Below are 14,605 nucleotides of genomic sequence, written 5' to 3'. Positions count from 1 at the left end.
CGTTTTCCCAAGGAAAATAGAAATATTAGCATATTTCTAAGTTTCTGTTATTTTTTGCAAGTGCTATACGGGCAATACATCCTCAACTTCAATTTTCATCTATCAACCAATTGTACTGGCCGACTTCAATTGACGTTGGCAAAATCGACTATAAATTGAGTGTTACATTGACTCACCCCTTCGTATGTCGACAGAGGCAGGCCTGGACCAGAGCCCGCAGGGTGAATCGGAGCGGTGGTGCCCTCACCGCCCCCTCGGAGACGGGGCGACGTCAAACGTCGAATCGTCCCTGCTGATATCGGCCGCGTGTTACCGATGAACATCGTGCCACGAGCAACGCGGACGCAATTCTCGGCCACCTTCTGATCTTCCTTGAGCTTCCTCCGTGGTGTCGAGCGCTGGAAGTACAACTGAAACAGACAAGAACGGCGCGAATGTGGATCAATTGAATTTCACGGCGAAGAGACAAGTAGCCCCGCGATCCTTATCTCGCCCAGTTTCGCGAAACCGCGCCTCCGAAACGGGGATTTTAGCCGAGAATAAACAGGAATATTTCCAAAGCGGCGAAACACGTTGCCGTCGCGAAACGTAAGTAAACACGGAGAAACGGTCTCGGCGGAAACGAGCGAGAGGGAACGATCGTTAACGTTGTTGCTCGACGTTCGCGAATCTGTTTGCGCCGCTAATCGATGGCGCAAACAGATTTCGATCGCGCGAGTATCGTTTTCAAAATTTGCCCGGTTGGATGCGCTAAATTGTGTACAAGGAGGGCGGATAGAGCGTCGACGTAATGCGAGGCGCGGACACGCGGTCCGAGCGATTATTGGACAAAAATTAATTGCAAACAGTATGAATGGGCGCGCACGTGCGCGTGTTTGCGTATGCGAATGCGGGTGCACGCGTGCGTGCGTATGCGCGTGTGTGTGAGTGAGCGAGCAGATAGGTGGGTGGGTGCGAACAAACGCGAGAGAATGTGAGTCACAAATGCATGCACAGGAAAGGGGAAAAGAGACGATGGGGAGCTTCGATCTCGTGGTGCACGTGTGCGCAATGAATTTTTCGTTACGTAGCTTAGTCACGTAAGTCAGGTGTTTCTCGGTGTGTATTCTGTGAAGCAGTAGAGAGAAGAACGCTGTTTTAGTCATACGAAAGCGTATCTCCGTTGTTCACGGTAGCGATTTTCGTGAAGCTCTCCAGACTCAGGTCTCTAAAGTCGACCGATTACTGCGAACAGCCGCTACTTGCAAGTTAGTCATCATAAAGATACAGGAGTTATCGGCGAGACGAGGGATCTCGCGTCGCCATTCGGTCTTCGTGCGAGTTGATCCCGAAAAGGGTGTAACGCGACGCGACGTATCCGTCGGGTGTTCGACTGCCAAACCAGCTACGTGACGGGCGAATGTGTGGATGGTCGTTGAAATTCGCCGTTCGCAACGTCAACCGCGCACTAGAGACACGTAGATTTGTAAGATTTTTTTTTTTTAAGAAAGAGCACAAGTGTCGCATGTGTATAATAATTCAGCCAATCATACCACGCGCAAAATCTCTATTCTCGATCTCGACTTTGATCCGTCGATTTTTCGTTCCGCAAGATTTCACACGGTGTACGCCGAGACGTACTCTGACTGAAGGACAACACAAAGGGAGAGGAAGGAGCTTTCCGCCGAGGAACGTCGCATGGAAAATCGTTACCGTGAGACCATTATGTACACGCGCGCGAGTATCTGAGCGCGAGAAAGTGCGTGCTCAAGATGCGTCAGTGCGTGCACGTCGGCCGACAGAGCGGTGGCGAGAAATCGCACCGCGTCTCGTTGAGAAAAGGAGCTGTGCTTCTGTAAAAAAAATTCGCAAAACTCCCGACGCCCGCATAACGGCAATAAGATATACAAAGTAAACAAGGGCCGAGCATTAATTCGAATTATCAAATTTATCGTGCAGCGCGGACAGTAATCTCTTTTCCTACTCTTTTATCTTTCTTTTTTCTTTTCTTTTGCGGTCATCATTCTGCCCGCTCCAGTAGAGAATCTTAGGGCGAGTCTTGTTAAGGAAGCTTTCTCTGCAGCTGCACTCGCGCAGGGATTTCTTAAGTCGGATATCATAAGTCGAGAGATTCTTTCCCCTTTCAGCGGTCATAACGATGCCTCGCGTCGCTTTTCACGAGAACAATCGCTTTCGTGCCGTTTGCCGGCGAAGCGCGAGCACAAAGCGAGCGGATACTTCGCGAGCGTGTACTTGTAATATACTTGTATCTACCATTAGCCGTTCAGCTTTGTGCCGTCTCCATAGATTACGAATGCGAAAAAGGAAAAAAAAACATATACATATGTAGAAGTTATAATGGTGAGAAGAGTGGAGAGAAGAGAGGAGGAGGAGAAGGAGGAAGAGGAAAAAAGGAAGGAGAGAGAAAGAGAAGGTGGGAGAGAGAGAGAGAGTTTATGATTAATATATGAGAATTTTAATTTCGCGACTAGAAAAGTCGCAAAAGTCACGTCACACATTGAACGACGGAATAACCGGTTGATAACTTGGAACAACTTTATCACGCTCGAACATAAAAAGAATGATACTTTGATCAAGTAGCGATCGCAATAATTGACAAGATCGTCGTATCTTCACGTTGAAGCAGATGGTTATTATTGGCTGTGACGTTTAGGAACCCGATAAGTGTGAGAAATTCTTTCTGTTATCTCGGAAAAAGCTATACTCTACGGAAATGAAGTTCAAATTTGTCAGTACCAAGCGCACGCTTGGTAATCTTGATTCTCAGTCTGATCACGCACACATGATCAATAATATCGATCTGCGTGCAACCGTTGTAATGTGAGGAATTAGATAGCTCGCCCAGTACAGTTTCATACTTCGACAAACATATCCAAAACACGTCGCCGACTTATGCGCATCGACGGAACATCGAAAATAAGTTCTTCGTTTTTACTGAATCGTCAACTAGCATTCGTATGTAGCTTCTCGAGCAGTGCGAACGATACAATTTTACAATCGGCACGCCATACGATGCCGCCACGACTGAGACTATCACAGATTGAGATCGACGGACTGTAAATCAGAAGAGTGCGATTGGTCAACGTTACCATAATCGTTCCTTAAATCACATGATACTTATTTTCCACATGTTCGCCCCATTTCAGCCCAAGTCGAACGCGAACCTCTGTTTTCATTATATTACGATTACAAAAGTCGAGAACTCATTATTTCAAGTGAACGAAACCCGATGATGTTACGTTACTTAACGTTAACGGGGATTCACAAACAAATCTGAGATGCAAAACTTTTCAAATGCTATATTATGCACTGAGAAAAAAATACTTGCAAATTTCTTTGTGAGATACAAAGTTGATTTCTGTGAACAAACTTCAATTCCGCAAATAAACTTTTAAGCATTTTTTTCTCAGCGTGCGTTCCGACGATTGAGTTGAAGTGGGTTGACCGAAATGTAGCTTGTTTGAGAGTAAAGAATAGAAGAGTGTGCCTGGAGTTGTGCGAAGTTAATGTAAAACTTGACCTAGAGAGTAAATGACGAAAGTATACGTGCGAGAGGAGAAAATGACAGAAAGAGAGAGTGTGAAAAGAGTGACATCGGGAAAGCAGTTCTCACACGATTAATACACGATTAATACCACGAGTGTGTGCACTGAGAAAAAATACTTGAAAATTTATTCGTGGGATACAAAATTTATTCACAAAGAAATAAATTTTATTTCACAGAAAAATAAGTTTTATATCCTACAAATCAATTGTTGAGTATCTTTCCTCAGCGTACTCTAGAGTATTCTGTGAATATTCCTTTCTGTGGTTTTCCTCCCGTATACAGTTGACGTCATTGTCGACATTTCAGATAACGACGGAGCGCGCGATCGGTTCTAAAAGATTAATTTTCCCCAAGATCGTGTGAGGTGTTACGAATGCGAATAGGCGGATTTCGCGATCCTTTGTGGCTGAACGTCACGCGTAGGATAAGCGAGTAGGTAAGAAATTCCGATTGCGTCGGACACGAAAGCTAGCTAAACTGCCATGATCGGGACGAGAGGGAGAGGAAATGTATGAGACATTAGCGGAAAATTTTGAGTCTGATGGTGTACCCCGTAGCGTTATTGATTCAGCAACTCGCGATGAACTGTTAGGCATTCGCGGGAACGGGATTGATCTCTCGAGATTAATTAAGAGTCTTTAGAAAAATTTCAGAGTTCTCTCCTCATTTTCTCGATGCGTTAGTTAAAGCGAACGGGGAAGTGTCTCACTGATATTCCCTCTTTTCCAGATAGAATAAGTTCCTCTGTGGAATCGCGATTCAATTGCAGTGCACGCGAGATCGGAGGAAGCGAATTCTTTTTTTTTTTTCGTTTTCTTTTCTCTCTCTTCGTGAAAACGAGAGCGATAGAAATTTTTGACGTGCGCCCGTCAGTGAAATAATACGAACGATATTTCCGTTGGCGAGTGTAATGTTTAACGCTTTTAATAGTCGCGCGTAGAAATCACGAATGAAGGAGCCGCGCGTTATCGCGTCCGACGCGACAATGTGGATGACAGATCGCGCGCGATTTTGCGTCGAAACGTCTGTCTTGTCCAGCAGACGCGCGCGTGTGTGCACCGGGAGTAGCATAAATTTATCGCACTGTAATATATTTCTGACGAGACAGGAACGATACTTCCCGTACTTCCCGGTGAAAATGTACGCAAGAAATGAAAAGACACGACTCCCATCACTGAATAATCAAAATATTACAGTCTCTCTCTCTGTCTGACGAACGTGTCCTTCGATTTCTTGCATGATATCTTTCTCCGGAGATCTATCTCTCTGTATCGATACTTGTTTTGACATTTATCGTAAAGTATTTCAAATGATTAGTTCGATCTAAAACTATCAACGCCGAGAGACAGAGTGCAAACAATAATCAATTCTACACATATCACTTCTACACACGTAAACACAGATTCTGCATATCAAATTGACGCAATATCGCAGTCTGCATATCACAGTGAGATCGGTCGGGATTCAATTTGATCAATCTACTGTCTTTTACAACAACATTAATTGTGCGATCTTTTACGCAATCCACATGACTCGACGAATTGACAAGGTTTCATTCGAATCGTTGAACGTTTACACCGTGTACTTTCAAAATCAATGTACGTATATCTGATAGAGGCGATTAAAGGGTTAAGCTGCAAGAAAAAAAACGGAACAATTTTGGGGAATGTGTCTACAGCGCTCGTCTTCGAACGACTTAAAAGACACGAGAGAAATCTAGTAGTGAAATTTCGCGAAAGATGTATAGGATATAAATGACTATATTAAATGTAACTTGTTACATCACGCGTTGCGATATTCCGCGAGGCATTCCGCGAAGGGGAAGGGGGGTGGAGTAAAATTTTCTTCTTTAATAAATCATATTACTACGTTAGGAAGAAAAAAAGGGTGCGGAGTGAGCCTGAACTTGTAACGCACATATCAACGCAGATCATATTCCTAGACTTACTGTCACAACGGGGAAATTATTTCGTCATTTCTGATCGAAGATAATGGCAAGTTCTCTACTTCTTACGTTTCGCCAATCACAACAGTTTCGAGACAAGAAAGGCACGCGGGCACCCTGCAAATAGCACTTGTTCACACTAAACGAAATCTATCGCATGTATTAAACGACAGTTCTCCGCGTTTATTAGATCTCTCGAGCTCGTTAGCGCGAAAGTCTATTAATTGAATATTAAATTCGTAAATTGAGATTAGTGTGTCACGCAGTGCGCTTGTATTTCCTGAAAGTTTAGGAAACTTAGATGAATCTATACGATATATAGGCGGAGATGTTGAGAAGGCTGGTGGGCCGGGGGTGAGAGGAGGGAAGAGACGGAGGAGTTTACGAGCGAACTTATATATTGAGCGTACGGTGTGATTGTGCCCTTAGTAATTAGCGATAATAATAGTGATAAAGAGCGAGGTGAGGGGATAACGAGAAACAGAAGGAAGATCTCGACAGAATCGGGCGATGCATTGTCGTTTGAGAGAACTAACAAATAGAATATATGAATAAATTTAGTGGCTAAGACTGTTAAATATCGAATGTATAAAAAAAAGGGGGGGAAAAAGAAAGAACAGGACGCGACAGGACTCATTGTCCGCAGCGATACTCGCGTCCGAAGTTTGCACGATATTTCATCAAATTTTATTCTTTTGTTATCGATCGCGCGAAGTTTGAGTGACTCTTTGCACGGGCGACGCGCTCGATACACGAACGCCACGTGAAGTGTGAAACGCGCAAAACAACGATAAAGAAAATCTCTGCCGAGCGGGTTCTCCCGAGGTAAAGAAGGAATCTGCCTCGCGCGCGAAACCGCCCAGCCGGTTTTACACGTTGTACTTCCACTTCAATCGACAGAGTATTCCCGCGAAGCGGACTCGAGAATTGAGAGAAAAATAATACGTTGTCGTTGCTCGGACGGCCAAAAATGTTCCACTAAGATCATTTCGAGTCATTATGGCCGCGTACACGCGTGGCAATTTTATAACTAATTGTATCTCCTTACATCGCATGTGTATCGCGAGAAGTTGAGTTCATGCGTCGCCAGATTCTCTCGAAGCGCACAAGTGATTCGATTTCACTCTTCAATGAAATGAAAAGAAAAAAAAACACACGAAAAAGAATCCTTTCGACTCGCTTTGGACACTCTGTGCGGTGTCCAAATCAGACTCGAAATAAATAGCTCGAGCTGGCGCGAGGCATGCGTGATCAAATATATCCGAATGTTGCGAGTTAGAGTGATACACGTGTAGTTAGCACGAGGGGAGTATTTTCACGAGTGTGGTAGCGCTTGTGTCCCAAGACAAAAAAGCAAGAAAAATATGCAAACGGACAATAATAATAAAAAAAAGAACTACTTTCTCGCGACTTATCTCACCAAGGACACTCACGAAGAGAGTGTTGCGTCTACTTTTCAAAGATGTATATATGTTTTTGAAAAGTACTCAGCCTGAGACAGGTGTTCAACGATATACAACATTGCTACGCGAGATGAGAACATTGGCCAAAATTCAAAATTCGGGGGTCAAAATTTGACCAATAATGGAACTAATGACTACTTATGAATATATAACTTTTTGCCCTGTTGACATATTTCGAAAATGTACATGTTTTAAATATGTCAACACGGTAAAAAGTTATATATTCATGAGCAGTCATTAGTTTCCATTTTGACTAAATTTTTATTTAATTTTTGGTTGATGTTCTCATTTTGCGCATCAATGTTATATATTGTTAAACTTATCTTAGGACGAGCATTTTTCATAAATATATGCATCTCTGAAAAGCAGACGTAATACTTCGCGAGAGTCCCTTGTCAGAAGACGGCGGCGAAAGCCGCTCGCGCACTCATAATCGATCCCCCATCGTTAACGAGCCGAATTCATTCAGCATCATTATGGTCATTGCGATCGCCATCGAGAACATGGAAATACTCCCATCAAAAGAGTCTTCAGCATAGCGCTCTTATATTCTTCGCCGCGATAGTGTGTTAAGAGAACGTCGACCTTAAAAGGCAACTTCGACTCTTTCGATTCAATCTCCCTTGACGATCACGAGCCGAACCTTACGTCAGGCGCGTAACACACGCCATAGGATAAAGATCTTCGTGATTCTTATGTTGATTGAGCCACTTCAGAGTATCACGGATGATGTTGAGTTTGCTCGCGGTTTGACTGCAGATCCCGTCGAAGAGGAGTGTGACGGGAACGCGAACGCGCACCGTTGCAAGTATTTCTTTCGATCGCGAGCTTCAGTGGTACAAGGGAAAACGCGCGATTCATTGTCTCTCAGCGCGAAGATCATCAAATCCGCCTAATAAACGCGAAAATATTTTGCTCGGCGTAATTTAAGTTTCCAACAGCCCGACCGCTCGATCACGAAACAAGATATATTAATAAAGAATTCTCAGCTCCGTTTAAAAAGAGCTGCTTTTGGATGTAGCGAATCATTCGTTATTCATCGTGCACGCCATCATCGCGTCATCAACCGAGAACATCCGCCATCATAGAGATCATCGTACGTGTAATACGAGATCATAGTGTTCGTATTTATAACTGAACGTTCCGCTCTCGAAGTCGATTGAACGTCGCATCGATTGAATACGTGTTTTACGTGAACAAGTAAACGAATAAATCGATCAATCGCACATTTAATAGCACGCGAGTTTAGGGATCCGTTGTGCTTTCCGACGTTCCAAACGCGTCTCGCGATTTTTCTATTGTGATGGGGAATTGAGGACGCAATCAAATTTTATATATGAATACACCACACCGCCGTCTGAGGTGGAACAAAATTGTTCATAAATACGCGTTTCTCATCTCATTATAGACGCAAAGAAACAAAAGCACGATCGAAGCCCACGTTCGCGACTTGGGGAGCACGGAGCACGACGTAACAATAAAGTAATGGGAAACAATAACAATAATTTTTCATACTGTTTTTACTTTTTACTACTATGATTATGTATCTGTGTAATCTTGTTCTTACCGCGTATCGTATACTTAACCGCGACGCGTATCAAGCGATGCATTTCTCCGACACATTTTAAGGATATCTACGGTGTCGCGAGAGCCGCAGGATTTACGGACGACACCGCGTCGGTGAAAAGTCACGCCAGACTCACCGCGAGTGTATGAATTATTGCTTTAATAAATATCTATACGGCACCAGCCGCGACTGAATATCCGACGTTAAGGAATCCAATAGATCACGAGGCGGCGAAAATTCAGGAATCCAAAGATACGCGGAAGGAATCCGCGATACTGAGGACTCGGGCATGCGAGAATATTCACGATCGCAAAATCCAGGAGGAGAATTCATGGATCGAAGAACCCAAGGATTCCACAGAGTCAACCCAAAAGTTCTAATAATTAACGGTATAAAACATACACATGAACTGTTTACTCGCGTTTCTACATGTTTGCCGGCAAACATTCTTCCCTCATCTCGAGTAAGACCAATTTCGCACGCTGTAAATCCTGAGGCCCATCTTCCGAGGCAATCTTTACACAAGCGTACCGATGTTACACACTACGCCCTACAGTTTGTATCTACAGTAATTTCCGAGGATTCGACTCGATCATAGTACGAGCATGAGATGAATAAGCCCGCGTGTGCCGGTGTGCGTATGTTACGTGTGCTTGTGTGTTTATGCGACTCGGGAGAGTGAGGGCTTGCTTGCGTGTGTATTCCGAGAGCGACTCGCAATCGATGAGTAATGCAAGAAAAAGGAGAGGAAAGAGAGAGAGAGAGAGAGAGAGAGAGAGAGAGAGAGAGAGAGAGAGATTATTTCCCGATATTTTACGAGGAAACGGTGATAACCAAAGCTTTGCATGGAATTCACGGGAGTCTCATGAGAGATCTCGAGAACTTAGTGCGAACGGAAATGAACATCGTGTTCTCCGGTCGTAGTTTGTCACCCTGTATCGTGTTAACATGCTTTCAGTGTAAGTCGTTTCGTAAGCTAGATATCGATACTCCCGATGACAAGCGAAGCACAATTTCGAGGAAAACGAGGAGTTGCGCTGCGATCTCTGCGCGTACCATTTTCCGGAGAATTGAAATTACACGGAGCGTGAAATTGCACTGAGAGCAAAAGTACTTGAAAATTTATTTGTAGAATATAAAGTTTATTTGGCAGAAATAAACTTTATTTCACAGAAATAAACTTTATATCGACAAATTTTTTCAGTACTTCTCAGTGTGTAATTCCCAAAACATAAACTTAATAAAGTACAAATCCACGGAGCTGTCGGACTTTCGTTTGACACGACACTCGTCAACGGTAAGTACTCCTTTGATTACATATCTCACGCACGTAAATGTCCAATAATCGATTATGTCCTACATTTGGAAAAAAAGAATCAATAAATCTCCATTTGTCGGAATATGCCTCAGTTTTAACGTTCTTTTGTGGATTGCGATTAATTCTCAAATCTCACGCACGGAAGAATAAATAATTTTGTTGGATGGACCAATTTCTAGTAGGACACGAACGATTTAGAGATTCCGATGGAAATTACTGGAATTCTGTTTAAGTTAAGCAGAAATGTTTTTATTATGCACTGAGGAAGAAATACTTGAAAATTTATTTATTTATTTAACCGAACAAGAATATGTCTCTTTGAACATCACAAAGTACATAAAAAAGCAAAGGAAAAGAGAACAATATAAGAGAGCACTGAGAAGAATTAAAGAAGTACTTATAAAAGACAGTAATTATAAGGGATAGAAGTTAGTTTAGATAGAATAAAATCTGAATAATTTAGATTGAATTCTGATAACTTCAATCGAAGTTTTTAAATCGTTCATATTTCAGCCAAAGAAATTGACTTATCCAACCGAATCTTTCTTCCCGTACATACAATAAATATAATAAAAAAATCGTTCAATTGACATTTGAGTAGATTTACGAGAGCTTAGCGCAGCGCGCAGGATCGCAGCGTGCGCGTGGTACATCACACGAGATTGTTAAACGATATCATAAAGATTGTTTGACCAACCTTTTTCACTCGGTATCGCACGGGTTGACACCAATCATCACATGGGCGCTCTTTACGGATCACCGTCAATTAAAACGAGATTGACGAGAAGTGCCGGCAGAGAGTGAACGCGAAAGACAGTCGACGGGGACGAAACGTAGTGTCTAAGTACGCGCGTAATCGTTAACGTTATTTACTTGCCGTACCGATACCTGTGTCCGCGCATATCACGTACGTGTGTGTATATGTGTGTGTGTGTGAAAGAGTGTGTATGTGTGTGTATGCGAGCGCGCGTGTGTTGCGTGTGTGTGGTGTGTAACAATAAACAAAGAGAGAAACGAGAAACCGTAGACTGCCTAAAAACGCGCAATCGGACTAACACAAAAAAAAGAAAGAAGAACAGTAAACATACGTATACACACTTTCGTATGATTTTTAATGTCCGCGAGAATACTCATTAAACGGATCGATTTTGCAATTGCGCGTCGTTCGAATTAGACGAACGATAGAACTCGTCCAAACACGCTCCGACCGTTTTTCATCTGGACGTGTCGGCATCGCCAACAGTTATTTCATCGACTTCGCGTCCAAGTGCTCGAACACTCGTCCGCGGTTTTCCGCCTGTCCGGTTCTCCTTACACTTCGACTTCGAGCAAACAGAATCGAGTCCGCGAGTCTCGAAACGCGACGTGATTTTCTGAGAAATACTTGAAAATTTTTTTGTGGAATTTATTCACAGAAATGAACTTTGTTTCACAGAAATAAACTTTATATCCTACAAATAAATGTTCAAGTAATTTTCTCACAGTGTATTTTATCAGTATACACTAGAGAAAAAATTTTTCAAAACTTATTTGCAAGATATAAAATTTATTCACAGAAATGAATTTCAGAAAAAAAATATTTAAAAATTTATTTGTGGGATATAAAGTCTGTTCGCAGAAATCAACTGTATTTCATTGAAATAAACTCTATATTCCACAAGTAATTTTTTATGTATTTTTTCCTCAATACCTTAATAAGACGAGAAACTACGATCGTATCGTTACTCGCGTCAATCTTGACGATTCCGATCTCGTTAAAAAAACGAAGTTGAAGTGTATTCGTTACACGGCAGGGTATATTCTCGTGGGCGGTTATATGCGTCAGCGACGGAACTTTTGTCGTTCTATAGATAGACCTGTAAAGGCTCTCCGCAAGGTTAATACGCATGTATTAAAATATACGACGATATAACAGCCCGTGGTGGTCATGAATTTCTTTTAAAATTATAATTGCCTGTTAGACTTTCAAATGAAACGTACTTATCACACGAGGTTCTATGCAGATTTTATTTTTCGACGTGCACAGCAATGGACGTGCGAGTGTCGTTCAATAAAAATTCATTCGGTCAATGCACTTTCAATCTTTATGATTGCAAATATTTTGTTATAGAACAATGAACGAAGGATCGTGTAAGAAATTTGCGATAAATTGACTGAGAAGCAAATAGAGTGCAAGTGTCACGCTTTGTCGCCCGGAAGATTTCTCGAAATATACTCTGCTGTACGGAGAATGCGCGGTAAGGTGAAAACTCGCGTAGGTATCGCAATGTTAATTTACGAAGCAACAGGCAGGCCATTCCGGCAGGAATCGCGCGATCGTGACGAACACATTCTCACAATTGAGAACTGCGATAGCGAAAATGTTGCGTAATGATTAGGAATAGCGCGAACGAGCGATTGATCGTTGGATCGCGCGATCGGAGCGACCGGACGACGATCACGAACGAAAAAAAAAGAAAGGAAAGAAAAAAAGAATTTCGAGCCGCTTGATAAACGATTCAGCGCTTAACAAAGCCGAAAAGAGAGGAACACTAATTATATCTCTCCGTAAATATCCTATAATATACCTAAAACCAAAAAAAAAAAGATAACCAAAGCATTGTAACCTTCTAGAGGCAAAGAAGAAATAGAGAAGTACCTAATCTTGTATGGTTTAGTTCGACCACTGATTTGTCCGTGTGTGTTCGTTATTGAAATATGTTTCTTTAGTAAAAAAACCTTGAAAAATTTTCGCTAAAGTGTTTTTAATTTACCTGTAATCTCCTTCCAATCTCCCTCGTTCATTTGCAATAATCGTCGTTACCTCAACAGTTTTACGCAAATGACGCCAAGATAATTTCAGGAAATGATGAAACGGGAACGCCCGATTCAGTTCGAATTATCGTTCCGTGCTGGAGTATAATTCTGTACGACGATCATAATAATATTGATTCACCCTGAACATGCAACGAGAATGAGAGATTTTATTAGAGAATATCAAACATGTTCTTACAAGCAACTTATTTTTATTTGACGTTACGTAATCTCATTTGAAGACTAATACATAAAAAATAAAAATATTTTTAAAATAAAAATATCCTTTTTTTCTATGTGCATTTTCTTAAGACCTTAGCTTTTCATGAAAGCAATAATTTATTCAATTTAAATAAAAGAATTTAGGTTTAAGTAAATATTATATGTATTTTTGATCTCACATAGTCTAAGAAACTATATAAAGTTCGGAAATCCAGGTTAAGAATACAATTTAATACAATAAAAATACAATCAATAAATATCTCGATTTATGAGTCTTACAACCCATACAGAACAAATATTTAAAATACATCTCATGGATATCCTGTAGATAATAGAATAGATAAAAAATACCTAAAAAGTAAGAAAATATTTATTCAGTAGGTGCTAATAACATATTTACTTAAATCTAAATTCTTTTATTTAAATTGAATAAATGATTTCATAAAAAGCTAAGGTCTTAAGAAAATGCACATAGAAAAAAAGGATTTTTATTTTAAAAATATTTTTATTTTTAATATATTAGTCTTTAAATGAGATTATGTAGCGTCAAATAAAAATAAGTTACTTGTAAGAACATGTTTATTTGTTCTGTATGGGAAACTAAATAAACAAGTCGATGAGATTTCAACAAGATGAATTTTACCTTCGTAGTCGGCGTCATCGACATCTCGTCCATTGTCGACGTCATATCCGCTGGCTCGATTGAAGCAAGTAAGAACGACGCCACAAGACAAAATCCACCTTCTTGAAATATATTCTGCTGAATGGAGAAGGTATCTTAAAGTAGGAACTCGCGTAGGCATCACAATGTTAATTTCCGCAACAAAGCAACAGGTAGGTTGTCCGAGATTGCGTGTTCTGAAAAGTGAAAATTGTTAGCGATAGCAAAACCTTTAGAAATAGAGCGAGTTGACGATCGATCGTTGGATCGCGTCGAACGACTATTACAAACGGTAAAAAGAAAGAATTTCGAGCGTATGGTGAACGATTCAACGCTTAACAATGCCGAAAAAGAGAGGTACTGTTATCTTTCCAAATATCCTATAATGCATTTAAAATAGCAAAGAAAGAAGAAATTTTCGCCAAAATATATTCAAATTACCTGTAACGTCTTTCCAGCTCCGTCGCCCGTCTCTAATGGCGTCGTTTCAACAATTTAACGCTAAGATGGCCTTGGGGAACAAGAAATGAGAAGAGGGAACTTTCCGATTCCGGCCCGATTATGGTTCCGCGTCGATGTGTAACGTTAACACACTGATTTACCCTGAAAACGTCGCGAAAACGAACGATTCACTGAGACGGATACTTTATTATCACACACATCGTCGACGAAACACAGAGGGTAAAGGAAGACGCGATATCGCGAAGTCTAAAAATGAAAGTTAACAGTCCAGTTTGGACGAATATCTCGAAATCTCTATATACATAGTAGAATGCATCGATCGAGACGATTATCTCACGCACAAAATAAATGACGAACGCGTGCCGATGAGATGTATCAGCGAGACACGAGTCTTACCTTCGTGATCGACGTGATCGGTGTCCGTTGAAGGAGGTGAGAATGACGCCATGGGGTGATCCCGCTCGATTACGCCGGCCGAATATCACCCGGAAAGTTCTACTGCCGGGGGGAGTCGACAGAGAATGACACTTACTCGTGACGCTCGGCCGTGTTTGTTTTCGGAAGCACGATGGAAAGTTTCGCTGCATACCGCCCTTGTACCTGCCCAACGCTCGCTGTGATTCAAGT

The 14,605-nt window shown here is 41.6% G+C and overlaps 1 protein-coding gene across 1 annotated transcript in view; it reads right to left on the bottom strand.

Moving 5' to 3' along the window:
- The window catches only part of LOC116845833, a 293,678-nt gene extending 279,119 nt beyond the window's left edge, over nucleotides 1-14,559 (bottom strand). The window contains exons 1-5 of the mRNA XM_032818974.1: nucleotides 14,375-14,559; nucleotides 13,958-14,119; nucleotides 13,499-13,713; nucleotides 12,594-12,776; nucleotides 177-410 (exon numbers count right to left, since the gene is read on the bottom strand). The gene's annotated coding sequence lies outside the window, so the exon portion shown is untranslated. The remainder of the gene's footprint in view (nucleotides 1-176; nucleotides 411-12,593; nucleotides 12,777-13,498; nucleotides 13,714-13,957; nucleotides 14,120-14,374) is intronic.
- Between the last annotated feature and the right edge of the window lie 46 nt (nucleotides 14,560-14,605).

This window comes from Odontomachus brunneus, unplaced genomic scaffold (assembly GCF_010583005.1).
Source record: "Odontomachus brunneus isolate Ranch 3 - 2012 unplaced genomic scaffold, Obru_v1 Obru_scaffold_058, whole genome shotgun sequence".
NCBI lineage: Eukaryota > Metazoa > Arthropoda > Insecta > Hymenoptera > Formicidae > Odontomachus > Odontomachus brunneus.
The sequence above is the reverse complement of the archived record's forward strand: the minus strand, read 5'-3'. Positions and strand labels throughout refer to the sequence as shown.